Source organism: Panthera uncia, chromosome F1, assembly GCF_023721935.1.
Source record: "Panthera uncia isolate 11264 chromosome F1, Puncia_PCG_1.0, whole genome shotgun sequence".
NCBI classification, from domain to species: Eukaryota; Metazoa; Chordata; class Mammalia; order Carnivora; family Felidae; genus Panthera; species Panthera uncia.
Window position 1 is genome coordinate 62,792,549 of NC_064813.1, and position 18,026 is coordinate 62,810,574.

Sequence of the window (18,026 nt, forward strand, 5' to 3'; positions counted from 1 at the left end):
TCCTTCTCCAAGGCTTTTCTTCCACCACTCTTTCCCATATCAGCAAATGGCACCATTGTTGTGGGACACGATCAGGTCTCCTCTACAGGCCCGGAGACCACCCAGCGCTCACCCTATAATTAATCATTTTTTTTCCTTTCTGGTGGGAAACAAAAAGAATTAGCCAACTGTAAGTAATCCATTGTTATGAAGGTAAACACATTAAGACCTGGATGCCCCATTCCCAAGGGATAGAAAACGCATTTTGCAGCGGGAGGCGGGTGGGGGGTGGGGGGGAACCAGGCAATGCCTGCATGATTCTTACAAAAGGAAAACAAGCATCTTTCTTTGTCCAGAAAGTAAGCTTGTTCCTCAATGTTTTCATTGTAGAATGGAGGAAAGGGCACCGCAGTTCAACTGCTTTCGCTGAGGGAAGAAGTCTGTGATTGGCTGTCCCGGGAAGATAACGGAAGGGGAGAGAAACACTCCCCCCTTTTGAGCAGCCCCCCCCCCAGTCACACCCACCGACAGTCCCACACCTTTGGCGTGACCTGCGAGAGCCCTACTTACCTCTCCACCCTTTCACAGCATCTCAGCCACACTGGTTTTCATCCGCTCCTGGTCTAACGCCAACCCTCCTTCTTGCCTCTGTGCCTTTGCACATTCAGTTCCCTCTACTAGTCTACGAACGGACGCAGGCGCATGCACACACACAAGCCAGCTCCTAGGCATCCTTCAGGACTCCGCTTCTACATCATGTCTCCAGAGAAGCCTTCTCTGACATATTCTCCGTCGCTATTCCCGCGATGTGGTCTCAGAGCCCCGTGTGTTTCTCCAACCGTTGGTACAAATTCAAATTTTATGAGCATTTGCGTGATTTTGTGTTTGATGCATCTAATATATCTCATTGCGTTCAAAGTTCCAAGAGAATAGTGACTGGGTCCCAGGAACCTCACATGGTCCCGAATCTATCGAAGTAGACATTCACTAAATAGTTGTTGAATAAACAAGCAAACAATAGATCGGAAGTAATATGGTGGCTGGGGGTGGAGGAGGGAATTTAAAGGCTAGAGGAAGGAGGGGCACCTACCTGGGTGACTCAGTCAGTTGAGTGTCTGACTCTTGATTTCAGCTCAGGTCATGATCTCACGGTTCATGGGTTCGAGTCCCGCATCAGGCTCTGTGTTGGCAATGTGAAGCCTGCTTGGGATTCTCTCTTTCCCTCTCTCTCTGCCTGTCCCTCACTTACGCATTCTCCCTCCCTCTCTCTCTCTCTCTCTCTCCTTCTCAAAATAAATAAATAAACATTTTAAAAAAAGACTAGAGGAAGGACCAGGGTACAGAATGAATGACAGTAAGATTGTTAGAATACAGGGCAATTCTGATACTGGGTAAATCAGTCAGTTAACTGTAAGCCTCTTGATTTCAGCTCAGATCATGATCTCACTGTTTGTGGGTTCGAGCCCCACATCGGGTTCCATGCTGGCAGCGTGGAGCCTGCTTTAGGTTCTCTGTCTTTCTTTCTGCCCCTCCCCAGCTTGCACTCTTTCTCAAAATAAATAAATAAACTTCAAAAAATCGTTAGAATACAACCAGTTTAGGTGAATGCTGGAAACACCAGAGGGGGTTCCTTGTATACAGAGGGACAGCTCTCCAGTCAAGTCACGCCAGGATGACAAACCCCAATGTCTCTCGTCGCAATGCCCTGATCTGCCTCTGAGATCGGAAATTTGAAATCACCACTCTTCCTTGTCCTTATATTTCCCCTACACTCACTCGTGTTTCCTCCCCGCTTCACTCATTGTGAGTCTCCAAGACCCTTGGTCCCTATCTGAATAGCCTTCATTCCCCGTCCACAGATCAATAAAGTCATCGTCAACACTCTATGTGTTCTCTTCCTTAGCTTTCCATATTGCTGGGCCAGCATCCAATCCAAAGGATTGCCTGTCCTCCATCTTGATTCCCTGGTGCAACCCGCAAAGTCCATAGGAGAAAGCCCATGAACCATGCAGCACATCACAAATCCACACAATTTCTCTTTGGACCTTGGCTCTACTCAGTGACGCTTTTGCTCCCCCAGCGAATCCAAACTCTCCCAACCTTCAGTATTCACCTATCCAGTGGTTAGGTGCTTAGGTGAATATTTTCAGTATTCACCATCCGGTGGTTTTTAACCCTTGACCGCTCGCTAGAACCTCATGAGGAGCTTTTAAAACCACCAGTGCAGGAACATCCAGAGATACTGATCTAATTATTCTAGACTGGGATGCAGGTAAGCAGTTTGTTTGTTTGTTTTTTAACTCTCTGGGTGACTCCAGTCTACTTAATAGCAGAAACATTTTCCTGTGCATGGAGACTACATGGGGCTGTCTTTGAGAGGAGAGTGATCCTCCTGGGGAGGTAACGTGTTGATCTTCAGGTATTTTAAGAGAACGCCAAAGGCATGCTTGTGGACTTGAGAGACTGAGCTAGAGGTCCATAGGCCACTGCCCACTTGCTCTCTCCCTCAGAGCCAGCACAACAGAGAGGAGGAGAAAACAATCTCAGTCAGTGAAGGGTTGAGGAAAGTGAGCACGGGAACCATGACGGGGGTGTTGGGGGCTGGGGAGGAGTCAGTAATGGAGCAAGGAAGGAGGAAAGTAGACCTTGGCATATTTTCTTAAGTCCTACACCAGAAATCAGAAACTGGCTGCTGGAGACCAGGATCCTATCTGCAGATATTTGGCCCCACAATGCTCCAATTTTGTGGTCGTTGTTATTGCCGTGCTGTGCTCACCACAAGGGTAGCCACCATTTGTCATCGTAGAGCGCCATTACAGCACAATTGACCATATGCTCTATGCCACCCCCTTCATCCCCATGACGTAGTCATTCCACAGCTGGAGGCCTGTATCTCCCACTCCTCTCCACCTTAATTTTAAAATTAGTAACATGAAAAATTGAGGCAATTTACCTGAAGATCCTCATTTCTCACTCTTCCTTAAAAATGTTTTCCAGATACCTGACTACATTGGGACCACATGCCTACAGGGCAACAATATCCAGTGCTGAGGGACATTTGTCCTGTTCTAAACGGGGCCCACACTCTACACTTCATCCTTGACCTGGCCTGCCTACCTCAGTCGTTTATTTGATCTTCCTGATATCTAGAAACATCTAAGCTTTCAAAAACTGGCCTAAGCCATGAAGCTTTGCCCCATTCCATATTGGTCAAAGAAGCAAATCAGCAAGTCAGGCAACGTCATATGCCTGATCTCCCTTGCCCACTCCCATCCCCCCCAAACCAATAGTTGGACCCTGTGCGGCTTTTCTAAACGTTTTTCTAAAGCTCTTAGTAAAGAACCACTGAACGTCCACCAGGGTCTAGTGTATCTGTCGATAGGAGGAAGATCGTCACAGATGGACGCAGAACAGAGAGAAGGTAACTTTGTTCCAGAGTCTCAAGGCAGACATCTCATTCTAAACTTCACAGTGATGAGGGGCACCTGGGTGGCTCTGTCAGTTAAGCGTCCAACTTCGGCTCAGGTCCTGAACTCATAGCTCATGGGTTCGAGCCCCGCGTCGGGCTCTGTGCTGACAGCTCAGAGCCTGGAACCTGCTTCGGATTCTGTGTCTCCCTGTCTCTCTGCCCCTCCCCTGCTCACACTCTGTCTCTCTCTCCTTCAAAATAAATAAATATTTCAAAAAATTTTAAATTTCACAGTGATGAGAATGAGCTGAGAAGTGACTTCTCAACTAGAGAGAGAGAGAGGAAGTCTGAAGCCCTGATTCCCCTCTTCCCAGAGATTATCTAAAGATACTTCCTGTGGGGAAGAAGGAAGGGGACATTGTTACTGACCTCTGACCACCAGACCATAGCATAAGTGACTATGCCCAAAGCTTTCACTTCCTCCTACTTGGTCCAACTCTCTTCTGAAGTTTCCCTCTTAAAAGCACCAATGTCTAAGTGCATGCTGGTGCCCCCTGTGGCATTTGACATCACAGAGTCCCCTCCACCCCTAAAGTTTCTCTCTTTGGCTCTCAGTATATCTTGCCATGCTAGCCCTCTCCTCTGTCTTTGTGGCTCCTTCTCACCTCTCCTTGGCTTGGCTTCCCTTACAATTCTTGTCTCATAAATAAATTTGTTTCCCTAGATCCTACTGACTGGATACTTCCTGGATGTCCAATAATCACCTTAAATTCTGCTTCTCTCCCTCCATTTGTTTCCATAGACTATATATCATAAATATTCCTGGTAACTCCAAGAAAGGAGAAAATCCCTATCAAAGCCCCTCTCAGGATCTAATAACAATCCCAATCATAGGATGAGTTCATGGCCATCTAAAACACAGGGGAAGGTACGTTAAATGTTGAAGCTCTCACAACAGAGATTGTTGAGAGAAGAAGCGTGCAGGAAAGGAGCCTGCTTCTGACAGAGGGCAGAACATGCTAATGTGAAAAGGTGTAGTCAGTATTACACTCAGGGTTTACATTCCGAAAACAAAATGCACCTCTTCAACAGCTAATCCTATAGATGATCATATTTACTAAGCGGTTGTTACCTAGTTATTCATTCATTCAGTAAACATCCCTCTTCCCTGTGGGCTAGGTACTAGGTGCTAACCTTTAACAAGACGGGGCCTCAGTCCTCAGGAATCGTGGGGATAACAGGCGCTAAACAAATGTGTAATAGATCCAGGTAGATAAACACAAATACACGATTACCTCCGCGGTAAGTGCTATAAACGAGTCCTTCAGAGGTACTGGCGGTATCGTTGAGCCCACCAGGCTCTACCGCCTCAGGGCCTTTACACCTGCTACTCTCTCCATGCACGTCTTTATCCCCAGGTCCTGGCGTGGCCAGCCCTTTCTCACTATTCATTACAGAGAGGCTTTCTCTGTGCTATAGAAAGGGAACCTCTAACCAACTAGATGTTCTACACTTCCATGAAGCTGGGAAGTGCCTTTCTGTTTTTCTTCACCAACTTTTCGTTGCACAGATATAGGTTTGAAGGAGGCAAAGAGTCAGACTCAATCAGGGTTGACAAATCAGATTTAGAACTCAGAGTTCAGAAATAGAATTCACAGAATTGGTGACTTGCCTATATATGGGAGACGAGGAAGAGAAACATGACCGTGATGAGTCAAATACATCAGTGATTGATTGAAATTCAAAAACAAAGAGAAGGAAGTTTGGAGAAGATGATTAATTTAGTCTTGGATGAATTTAAGCTGTCTGAAGGACATCCGAAGTCTCTTCAGTGAACAGTCAGAAATCAAGGACTAGAACAAGAGAGCACAGTCAGGGCTGGAGCTACAGATCCAGAAGCCTTTGGGTGGCGGCCAAAGCCATGGGATTGGGGGGTGGGGGGCCACCCAGGAAATGTATGTACAGTGAAACAGAGGAGGACACACTGGGAGCCCTGGGTAACTGAGACGGAAAATCCAAGAGATGACAGCGGAAGAAATTGACAGAGAGACGGGAGAACCAAGAGATCTCAGAGTCACAACAGTTCAAGATAAAAGAAGTTCAAAAAAGTGGAAGCGATGACAAATTCTGCAGAAAACTTAAGATAAAAGTTGGGTAAACAGGAGATCACGCATGACCGGACAATGAGTAATTTTAGCTTCGAATCTAATGTTGTAAGACTGGAACGCTGTCATCCTTCCTATTAGAGTCACCTGCTATCCTCGGGTCACTGCCCCCCAACTTCTTGAAGAGTTCAGCTCCTGGCTGACTTGTACGCTCTCCAACCCTACTCCCCTTGAACTTCTATCCATGTACATGGTCCTTCCATTAGCCTCACTCTTCGGGTCTCTGACCTCTTCACCTCCAACGAGCTTGTCTTCCACTCCTTTCAGTCCATTAGCCTTTTGGTTGCCCCATCTTGGTTTTCTCCTCTGTCTTCCTGGCTCCCTTTTACCCCTCCTTGGCTTGGTTCCTCTTGTGTGCGATTCCTGCCCCTCAGGCTGATTTGTTTCTCTAGACATAGCTGATTAGACATCTCCTATAGTCATGCTCTAATGCCAAAATCTACACTCTTTCCGTAACCTTAGTCTTAAGCATCCCACTCTCTCTAATCGCCATCTTCTATCTTTCCATTTCACTCCTTCTTTTACCCCAACTCCAACAATCCCTTCACCTCCGTGCCCCAACCAAGAGTCCATTGATCCAACTACCTCTCGCTATCTCTCCTGACCCTTGGGGCAACACTCTTCTCCTTACCCAGTTTAATGTCCGTGGTGAGTCATTACCACCACTCCCTCCGATACGCCCTCACCTCCCTTGTTCCATTTTGAATTGTACTGCCCGGCCAAAAGCCAATTTAAAAAATCAATACGGCTTAGTTCCAACTGGGGCTCATTTGTACCTGAATTTGCACCACGAGCTGGAAAAAAGCATGCAACCATGCTATGACTAGCCTCACTTAAATGTAGGATCCTTAACTCCAATGCTGCCAGGCAATTATAACTTTATTTCTCTCGTTCATTCTCTTACTCTCCTGAACAACCAGGAGGTGAGAGCAGACCAGCTGCAGAGAGCATCGCCTTCCAATACTTCTTCCACTGTCCTCACTCTCAGTTTCCTCACTGAAAAGACAGATGCCATCTGAAAAGTATTTCCTCATGCTTCCATTGTAACATCTATCCACCCCCCTTCCTTTGTGTCCTGCTCTGTCTTCTCTTCCTCTCTGCATCTTTCTCCATTCTCCCGTTACTCTGGACGAATTGAACTGTGTCAAGTAAGGGACAGCTTCTCTACTTATGCGCTAGGACCTAGCTCCACTCACCTGCTCGAGGGCATTGCCCCAGTAATTCTTCCCGTTTACACTTGACCTCAGCCGAAAGGCCAAGAAGCAATGCAGTTCTTCCCTTTTAAATCTGCTTTCGCAAATTCCCTCTCTGCCAGATCATCCCCATCAGATTACAAACATGTTATTTCTCCCGACTGATAAAACAAAACAAAACTCTTCTGATCCTACTTCTCTCCCTAGCTACTACTGTTCTATTTCTCTCTTCATTTACAGCAAAATTCATTCTTTTCTCCTCCCACTCTCTTGACCCATTGAAATATTCCGTCCTCAAAGTACGTGACCTATCAGCATCATTCGATTTGGTCCATCCCTCTCTCCTTCTTGACACATTTCTTAAGTCATCTCCCGGGACACCACGCTCTCCTGATTTTCTTCCCACTTCCTTCCCACTCTCCCAGCTCCCTCACCGGTTCATGCTCATCTTCCCGGCCCATTAGCATTAAATTGCTCCAAGGCTCAGCTCTTAGACCACTTCTCTTTTCTATTTAATCTCATTCCAATGATGATCTCATCCATCCTCATAAGTTTACATCCACCCGCAGGATGTTGACTCCCAAATGCCTATCTCCAGTCCCCTCGACAGCTAAACTCCCTCCTTTATCCAGTTCCCTCAAGACTTCATCTACAACTGAATGTCTTCTAATCACCATCTTATATTTCATTGGTACAAACCCTATCTCTCTTTCTTTGTGTGTGTGTGTGTTTTTTTTTTTTTTGCAGCTTTATACCTTTGTTTGACAGTCAGCAATTAGTTCTCGTCCATATTAACAGCCTGTAGATTTTGAAAGTGGTGACAGGTACATAGACAACCAAGGTATAGAGTTTATTTGATGAATCTCCATCCTCATTACATTTTCTGGACAACCACACATGGATATGGTATGGAACATTCCTTATTCCTTTGGCCCAGACAGCTTTTTTTAAAATTTTTTTGATGTTTATTTATTTTGGAGAGAGAGAGAGAGAGAGAGAGAGCGTGAAACGGCAGAGAAAGAAGGAGACACAGAATCTGAAGCAGGCTCCAGGCTCTGAGCCATCAGCACGGAGCCTGATGTGGGGCTCGAACCCACGAACCATGAGATCATGAGCTGAGCCGAAGTCAGATGCTCTGCCCACTGAGCCGCCCAGGCACCCCAAGGGCCCAGACAGCTTTGTTGAGCCTGGGGTCGAGGCGCACATTTGGAGTTCCCATCTCCTTCAGAGCAAATTTCCGGATCTCTCTGAGTGCCCGAGGGGCACGCTTCTTGAAACCCACTCCATGGATGCACTTGTGACGGCTGACGGTGAGTTCTCGGGTCACCACCTCGTGGATGGCAGAACGGCCCTTCTTCTTCTCGCCACCCGTCTTTGCGGGAGCCATTCTGCCAGGCCCGGGTTGGAGAGAAGTGCGCCAAACCCTCTCTCTTAATCTCTCCCCCCCAACCTACTTTTCCCACGGTACTCCCCAGCTCGGTAAACTGCAGCTCCGTCCTTCGGTTCCTCAGGACAAAAATCTCTGCGTCCTTATTTCTCAGACCCCACATCCCACCTCTTATCATGGGTTATCGGTTCTTCCTTCAAAATAGATCCATAACAGGCACGTCACTGCTACCTCCCTGATCTAGGTCACCATCATCTATCATCTGAATTACTGCAACAGCTTCCTAACTAGGCAGGCCCTGCTTCCTTTCTTGCTCTTTTCAATCTATTCTCAACACAGGGGGACCCTTCTCATCTTATTTTTGAACCCATTTCATTTATTTTCGACAGAGACAGAGACAGAATCTGAAGCAGGTTCCGGGCGCTGAGCTGTCAGCACAGAGCCTGACACGGGGCTCAAACCGACAAGCCCTGAGATCGTGACCTGAACCGAAGTTGGAGGCTTAACGGACTGAGCCACCCAGGGGCCCCCAGAGTGATCCTTTTAAAATTTCAGACAGAACGTATCACTCCTCTGCTCAAACCCCTCCAACAGTTTTTCAGTTTACTCACAGAAGTTGGGGCCATTAAGATGGTCTAAAAGGCTTGACGTGACTTGACCCTCCTCCCCTCCATTACTTCTCTGACCTCAACTCCTGCTAATCTTTCCCCTCACTCTCAGCTCCAGCCACACTGGCTTTCCGGCCATTCTGAAAACATAGCAAACACTCCTACTTGGGGCCTTTACACTTGGCTATTTCCACTAGAATGAGTGTGGTAAGAAATCATCAGGGACCTTAGCAGGGACAGTTTCCTTGACACGATGGGTTGAAACGAGTGAGAAAGTAGCTGAGACATGTTTGGAAAATGTGGAAATAGAGACAGAGATTGGTGGTTACTATTTCAAGAAGCTCGACTCAGTAGAGAAAGAGAGAAATCAGACGGTAGCTAGGGGGTAGATGCAGGGACATGAGAAGGAAGATTTTTGTTCTTCTGGGATTTCTGTGTTGATAGGTGGGGGTGGGGAGCTTGAATTTGTTCATAGGCTAAAAGGAGGTAGTAGAGGGAGAAGTGAAAGATCCGGTAACCGCCCTGCAAAGACGATTCGATAGCATCCAACAAATACTAAATGATGCTGTGTTAAGATATGATAATGCATGAAATCAACATCAAGTGGCCCAAATGGACGTGAGCAAGGTTAAAACCGCAACTGTAGATTCTGGTTGTAAAGCTGAAAGGAACAAAGAAAGGAGGAAAGGATTGCTTACAGGAAGTTGAGAGACTTCATTATTTTTACAGCCTCTCTTTCCTCAGCATGCAAGAGACTGCAGTCTGCTGTCAGCGAGGGGCAGGGGAGAACAGGGCTTAAAGAAGGTATTTCAGGTCAAAGATCCGCGATAATAATTAAAGGGAATAGGAGAGGAAGCTAATGAAACCAGAAGGAAAAGAAAGACCAAGCAGCTCCGAATGCCTACATGAAACTGACTGCCATTAACTCGTAGAGGATCCATTCTCTCCAACCGTGTCATTTTGATCCACTAACCCTCAGCACTCAAGTACGGAATGGCTTGTAGAACCAGCAGCTGGTTGGTGGCTTCCGGGGCAGGGAAAGAGGTCAGGGGTAGTGCTAAGATCCCGGAAACAGCCAGCTGAGTTGTGTATCTCCAACCCATCTGCCTCTAATAGAGAGACAGTAAATGCCAAACACTTAATGCCCCAGCTCCCCTACAGCTAGGGGAAGCCATGCTTCGATGAGACATGGCAGAAGTCTACAAACGATGCCCTCCTGTTTTCCTTTCTAGTGTCACCAGCACAGTCATGAGGCCTAGAGAGGCAGCGGCCATTTGGTGACCTTGAGGCCACAAGAAGGCGCATAAATGCAGCACAGTAAGGACGTCAGGGCAGAGAGGGGGAAGGAACATGGGCTCCCGATGGCGTTCAGGGCTGCTGTTAGCTCTGTTGCCTATGCGGAACAAATAAACCCTTATTTACGTAGGACATGGGTGGTATGTTTTCTGGTCGTTTGCAACCCAATGGGTTCATAACGGAAGGTTAGGTAAGTACCAGGCTAGGTAAGTACCAGGCTAGGTAAGTACCAGGCTAGGTAAGTGTGTCAGTCACGATGCTTTTGGTTATAAAAAACATTAGGCAAATGTGGAAGCTTCTTTCGTATCCCAGGTGTGGGATACAAAACAGACCAAGCTGCAATTCAGTATTGACTGGAGAGAGCCGCTACGTCAATGATGTCTGTCTCAAGATGGCTCCAAATGATTTCCGTACTGCAAAATGAAGCCAAACTCGGGATGGGGGTGGGGGTAGGGAAGGATATTATAAAATAATATAAGGGGAAAGAAGTGGGAGAGGATTTAATGAGTCATATGGCTGCAACAGCCAAGAGATAGAATTGGCTTCAGGTCCAGGAGGGTCCATAGCTCAAATAATATCATGAGAAAAATTGTCTCCCTTCATCTCTCAGCTCTGCTTGCCTCTGTTTGACTCGATTCGTTCCCAAATCTCTCCAAGTATGCACGACAACTTCCAGCAGCTCTGTTTTTACACATTCCTTAGAGCTCATGACCCCATAAGCTGACCCCGACCCTTTCTCTGACAGTGTCCGTATCAATCCCCAACAAGCATTGCTTGGACGGCCTGGGTCAGGGGCCCACGTCTATATGGTGGAGGTGGTTAGGCTACATGACCAACAGCCCCACCAGTACCACGTGGAATGGAAGAAGGGTTCCCAAAAGATACAGGTGTTCAGCATACTAAGAAGCAATGGGCCAACGATGGCGGAAAAACAAAGTGAGGCCGGGAAGGAGACGAATAAACTGGGGGAAAAAATGAGTGGGTTATTGGACTAGAGCGAATGACGAGGCTTCTAATTTGTATGGAGAAATGACACAGGAGTTGGAACGATAAAAACTTGTGGTCACACAGTAAGATACAGACGTTCAGTATTTCAGACAGAACAGTCCTAGATGATAATTGGCAAGGTGTGCGTAGTAGAAAGTAGTAGAAGATGGTGATAGAAATAAAGATCTGAGTCGGAAAAAAAAAGAAAAAGATCTGAGTCGACGAAATTAAGGTACTAGATCAAGAATCAAGATTATCAAGGATAGATTTATATCTTAAGGCCTTAAACTAGTAAAATATTTACGGTACTTGTGTTAATTACATATTCTTATGCAACAGATTCCCCCTGGGCTCAACCCCGTTGTAGCTTATGACAGAATTTCCTACCTTGTTAAGGCTGCACATCCACTGAGTTTTTAATTTCGGTGATCGTATGCCTCGTGCCTGGAAATTAAATTTTATGAAATCTTGCCTTTTGTTTTACTTTATGTTTTTAATGATTTACGTATAAATATTTTACGATCTGTTATAGGATGTCAACCTATTATTTTAAGTGCTTGAGGGTTCAAATTTTCCCGTTTTAAGTATGCTGAATTCTACTCGTAATGAATTGCTCCCTTGTGTGCTTTGAATTTCCCATCAAAGGAAACATGGGAAGTTGTTTGTCAATGAGTATAGTGTCAATTTTGCAAGATGAAATAGGTCTAGAGATCTGTTATACAACAATGTGAATATACTGAACACTCCTGAAGTGTATACTTTAAAAGGGTTCAGAGGGTACATTTTATATTATGTATTTTTATTACAATTTAAAATTTTATTTAAAAAAAAAAAACTAGCCATGGAGCGCCTGGGTGCCTCAGTTGGTTAAGCATCTGACTTTGGCTCAGGTCATGATCTCACGGTTCGTGAGTTTGAGCGCCGCATCAGGCTCTGTGCTGACAGCTCGGAGCCTGGAGCCTGCTTTGGATTCTGTGTCTCCCTCTCTCTCTGCTTCTCCCCCGCTCATGCTCTGTCTCTCTCTCTCAAAAATGAATAAACTTAAAAAAATTAAAAAAAAAAAAAAAACCTCTGGTGCTCCTGGGTGGCTCAGTTGGTTGAGAGTCTGACTTTTTTTTTTTTAATTTCTTTTAGACGTTTATTCATTTTTTGAGAGACAGAGAAAGACAGAGCATGAGTGGGGAGGGGCAGAGAGAGAGGGAGACACAGAATCCAAAGCAGGCTCCAGGCTCTGAGCTGTCAGCACAGAGCCCGACATGGGGCTCGAACTCATGGGCTGCAAGATCATGACCTGAGCTGAAGTCAGACACTTAACTGAGACACCCAGGCACCCCTGAGCATCTGAGTCTTGATATCAGCTCAGGTCATGATCCCTCAGTTCACGGGATCCAGCCCCCTGTCAAGCTCTGTTCTGACTGTGTGGAGCCTGCTTTGGATTCTTTTCTCCCTCTCTCTCTCCCTCCCCTGCTCAGGCATGCTCTTTGTCTCTCTCTCTCTCTCTCTCTCTCTCTCTCAAAATTAAAAAAAAAAAGTGTTCTTTTCCTGATTTGAAGATATTTTATTTATCTTTTTAGGCACTATTGTTGTTTACCCTTTACAGATGAAGAAACTGAAGCTTAGGAACTAAATTTCTTGCTCAAGGTCCCACAAAAGAGAGAGGTAGAGTTGGGCCTAAAATCCGAGACGAAAGCAAATCCCATGCTTTCCATCAGTACGTAGCAGAAAGCAGTGGGTTTCAAAAGCCTCAGGCGACGACAGTGTATGGGATAGTCTGGAGAAAGAGTCAGGACGCCAGAAATCGTTACGGCGAGAGAGCTAAGGAGTAACTTAGGTGTAAGAGGATCGGGGCTGGGGCGCCTGGGTGGCGCAGTCGGTTAAGCGTCCGACTTCAGCCAGGTCACGATCTCGCGGTCCGTGAGTTCGAGCCCCGCGTCGGGCTCCGGGCTGACGGCTCGGAGCCTGGAGCCTGTTTCCGATTCTGTGTCTCCCTCTCTCTCTGCCCCTCCCCCGTTCATGCTCTGTCTCTCTCTGTCCCAAAAATAAATAAAAAACGTTGAAAAAAAAATTAAAAAAAAAAAAAAGAGGATCGGGGCTAACCAGGAGGGTAAAAATGGGAGTCCCACAATTCAATTCGGTCCTGGCACTACCTGAAGTTCGTGTCACATCCCACAGGGTAAGGGCTCAGTCCCACAGAACTGTCCCCACCCCAGCTCCAGAAGCCCCAGCTTGTCACCCGTACTTCTGACCAATTGACTATCAGTTGAGGTGCCCACGCCGCCCTCACTGAGTTTAATAATTTGCTAAAATGGCTCACAGAACTCAGAGAAACTTAGTTACATTTGCTGGTTTATTATAACAATATATTACTTATTATAGGAATACAGATGGACTTCCAGACAGGGGAGATACATGAGGGCAAGGAGATGTGGCGGAAAGGACGTGAAGGTTCCATGCCCTCACCTTGTGCGCTGTCTTCCCAGCACTCCACGTGTTCAGCGGCACGAAAGCTCTCCAAACCCCATACCCGGGAGGTTTTTATGGAAACGTCACTACATAGGAATGATAGGTCATGAATTCACTCTCCAGCCCCTGCCCCGCTCTTGGAGGTTGGTGGTGGGGCTGAAAATTCCAAGTTTCTAATCAAGGCTTGGTCTTTCTGGTGACCAACCCCCATCCTGAAGCTGTCCAGAAGCCCACCCAGAGTAATTAGGACCAAACACCAACCCTATCAGCCAGGAAATTCCAGGACTTAGGAGCCCTCTGTCAGGAACTGGGATCAAAGCCCAAATATGACAGCAAGAGATGTTCCCAGTGCTCTCCACACTTAGGAAACCACACGGATTTAGGAACTCTGTGTCAGGAACTGAGGAAAGAGACACATATATGTACATATTTTCTGCCATCTCACAGGAGAATCTATGAGTTTGGTTGTAGATAAGTTGAGAATTAGATGAAAGCAGAGCATTCAGTGAAAAAGAGTAGCCAGAGGCATAATTAACTTGTTAATATTCAAACACACAACTCTGACAAATGAGGACAGTGGTTACAGATGGGTTTTTATTAACTAAAAATGAGATAGTAAATCCTAACGTAAGGAACACAGTGATTTGCATCAATGCATTTTTTTTCCAGATAACTGAAGTTCACATCGTCAACTACCTTTTTTGTTATAAACATTTTTTACAGAAATAAGTCTAGAATATTTCATTGGCGCCCTTCCTCTTAAATAGACGATAGTAACTATCATCTCACCGCCTCTTGATTAATCATGTTTGTCATTATAGCTATGACTTACAGTAGTCTCTTCGGTTCTTCTATAATCTCCCAACCTCCGGGAGGAACGGTAGTTACTTCTTGTGTCGTAGAGCCTGTCTCTTATCAACCAGTCCCTTCTAATCTGTTGTTGCATTTTTGCTGTGGTCTGAGAAATACAATTACCATCAGTTCCATATGAATTAAGAGTTGGTGGCTCTGATGGTTGACCTCCCGTCCTGGGCTTTGGGACAAAGACATGGGGGCCGCCATTTTGATGGGTTAGCTCCTCTCTGCCTCCAGTTTCTCCTGGCCTGGTAATCGGTTGTTGAAAGTTTCTGGGAAGCTGGCGATCTTCCATAATACTTTTTGCTGGCATAACGTCGGGAACTTGCTTTTAGTACTGTCACATGACAAAACTAAAACTAAAAACGGGTTGGATGTCCTTTGTTCAAAGGCAAGTGGTCCAGGGATGGGGGAGCAGTTGGAGACTCTCCCTGAGGGATTTTGGCCAGAGCGAGCTTTATAGAGCGTTAGAAAAGGCAACGTGGAAACAGGCACGATTGGCTGGGAGGTCTGAGACTTCCCAATGAGGCTAATGGTCCTCTTTTCTAGAGTCAGGTAAGCTAGCCAAAGCTGAATTAGAGGATCTCGATTGGTGTATGTGAGGTTTCCTTGACAGGTGTTTCCCGAAGGCTCAGGCTGACTTGGGTTTAGATTTGTGACGTGGGCCAGGCCACTGGGAAGGGCGCAGGGGGCACTCATTTTGTGGGTCCCGCCACACAAACTTCATCAGTACACATTGCTGGGCATCCCTGTTGTCGAGAGAGAAATGAGGATCAGAGTGGCCCCTCTAAATTGGAATAGCTCTTCATGTATCCAGTCTCCAAAGAAAATCATCAAGCTTCATTCTTCTCTTTGTGTCATGCTGATTCATTTAAACCATTTTTACAATGAAGTGTTTTTTAAATGCCTTAACCAAATGTCTCTAAGTCCTATAGCCTCCTAGGGTCACCCTTTCATTTACTGTCGAAACAGGACAAGCCCATCCTACCCTCTGCAGACTACCCCTCTTTGTGAGGAGGGCGGGGAGGCAGGGAGCCCCTGATGGGCTGGGAGGGGCTTGGAGCTGGGGCTTTGGAGTCCCCACCCCTAGTGTCACCTCCCCTCCAATTGCTGTGTCCCTCTCCCCGCCACTTGGTCACCAGCGTGGCCCCTGACCCTCGAAGCACCACCAAACACGAGCCTGTGTGACTATCACTCCCTCGCATGTTGGAATAACCGTCGAGGCCTGAGGCAGCCGCCCTGCCGCCCCCCACCCCCACCCCCGCACCACATCGGCCAGCCGAAGGGGACGAGGCTCACGTCCCTGGAAATGCTCCACATCATGTCCAGTCACCCGAGCCCCATCCCCAGGCCAACCCTGGGCTCTGTGCCAGGGTTTTATCCTATAAAGGCATCCTGCCTCCCACCCCATTTTGCAGGGCTCCGAACGGAGACTGCCCGCTTCATCAAGTGTTAGATAACGTTTGTTTGTCTCATCTAAATGGTCTTTTTAACCGTTTTTTAAAACACTTAATGATTTGGGGCTCCTGGGTGGCTCATTGGGTTAAGCAGCCTGACTCTTGGTTTCAGCTCAGGTCATGATCTCACGGTTTGTGGGATTGAGCCCCGCATCTGGCTCTGCCCTGACAGGACAGAGCCTGCGTAGGATTCTCTCTCCCTGTCTCTCTGCCCCTCCACCACTAGTGCTCTCTTGCTCTCTCTGTCAAAATAAATAAGCCTTATAAAAATAAAAAATAAAAAATAAAACACTTAAAGATTTGAGGGAAAGGGCCAGAATCCGCAGAACAGCACAGAATAAGAAACAAATTAAAACTGAGTCCTTCGGGGCGCCTGGGTGGCTCAGTCGGTTAAGCGTCCGACTTCAGCACAGGTCACGATCTCATGGTCCGTGAGTTCGAGCCCCGCATCGGGCTCTGGGCTGATGGCTCAGAGCCTGGAGCTTGCTTCTGACTCTGTGTCTCCCTCTCTCTCTGCCCCTCCCCTGTTCATGCTCTGTCTCTCTCTGCCTCAAAAATAAATAAACGTTAAAAAAAATAAATAAATAAAACTGAGTCCTTCAACCTTAGCTTGTACTACAAAGCTGTGATCATCAAGACAGTAACAGACACGTAGACACGTAGACCAAAGGAATAGAACAGAGAACCCCGAATCGGACCCACAAATCTATGGCCAACTAATCTTTGACAAAGCAGGGGAGAGCGTCCAATGGAAAAAAGACAGTCTCTCTAGCAAATGGTGCTGGGAGAACTGGACAGCAACATGCAGAAAAATGAAACTGGGCCACTTTCTTACACCAGACACAAAAATAAACTCAAACTGGGTGAAAGACCTAAATGTGAGACAGGAAACCATCAAAACCCTCGAGGAGAAAGCAGGCAACAACCTCTTTGACCTCAGCCGCAGCAACTTCTTGCTCGACGTGTCTCAAAGGCAAGGGAATTAAAAGCAAAAATGAACTGTTGGGACCTCATCAAGATAAAAAGCTGCTGCACAGCGAAGGAAACAATCGACAAAACTAAAAGGCAACCGACAGAGCGGGAAAAGATATTTGCAAATGACATATCGGATAAAGGGTTAGTATCCAAAATCTATAAAGAACTTCTCAAACTCAACACCTGAGAAGCAGATAATCCAGGGAAGAAATGGGCAGAAGACATGAATAGATACTTTCCCCAAGACGACATCCAGATGGCCAACAGATACGTGAAAAGATGCTCAACCTCACTCCTCATCAGGGAAATACAAATCAAAACCACACTCAGATATCACCTCACACCAGTCAGAGTGGCCAAAATGAACAAGTCAGGAGACCATAGATGCTGGCGAGGATGTGGAGAAACGGGAGCCCTCTTGCACTGTTGGTGGGAACGCAAACTGGTGCAGCCGCTCTGGAAAACAGTGTGGAGGTTCCTCAAAAAATGAAAAATAGAACTACCCTACGACCCCCAAGAGCACTGCTAGGAATTCACCCAAGGGGTCCAGGAGTGCTGATGCATAGGGGCACATGCACCCCCATGTTTATAGCAGTGCTTTCAACAATAGCCAAATTATGGAAGGAGCCTAAATGCCCATCAACTGATGAATGGATAAAGAAGATGTGGTTTATACATACAATGGAATACTCGGCGGCGAGAAAGAATGAAGTCCTGCCATTTGCAGCAACATGGATGGAACTGGAGAGTGTTATGCTAAGTGAAATAAGTCAGTCAGAGAAGGACAGATACCATATGTTTCCACTCATACGGGGAATTTGAGAAACTTAACAGAAGACCATGGGGGAAGGGAAGGGGGAAAAAATAGTGTCAAACAGAGAGGGAGGGAAGCAAACCATAAGAGACTCTTAATACAGAGAACAAACTGAGGGTTGATGGGGGGTGGGGGGAGGGGAAATGGGTGATGGGCACTGAGGAGGGCACTTGGGATGAGCACTGGGTGTCGTAGGTAAGCGACGAATCATGGGAATCTACTCCCGAAACCAAGAGCACCCTGTATACACTCTATGTCAGCCAACTTGACAATAAATTATATTTTAAAAAATAATAAATAAAATAAAATAAAATAACACTGAGTCCTTCAAATCACTGCCCTCGGAATCCCTCGGCCACCCGTGGAGACTTTCTCCCTGGTGACCTTCTCCTTAGGCTCTAGTGCCTTCTTGGGAGCTCTGACTTCTCGGGAAGTGGC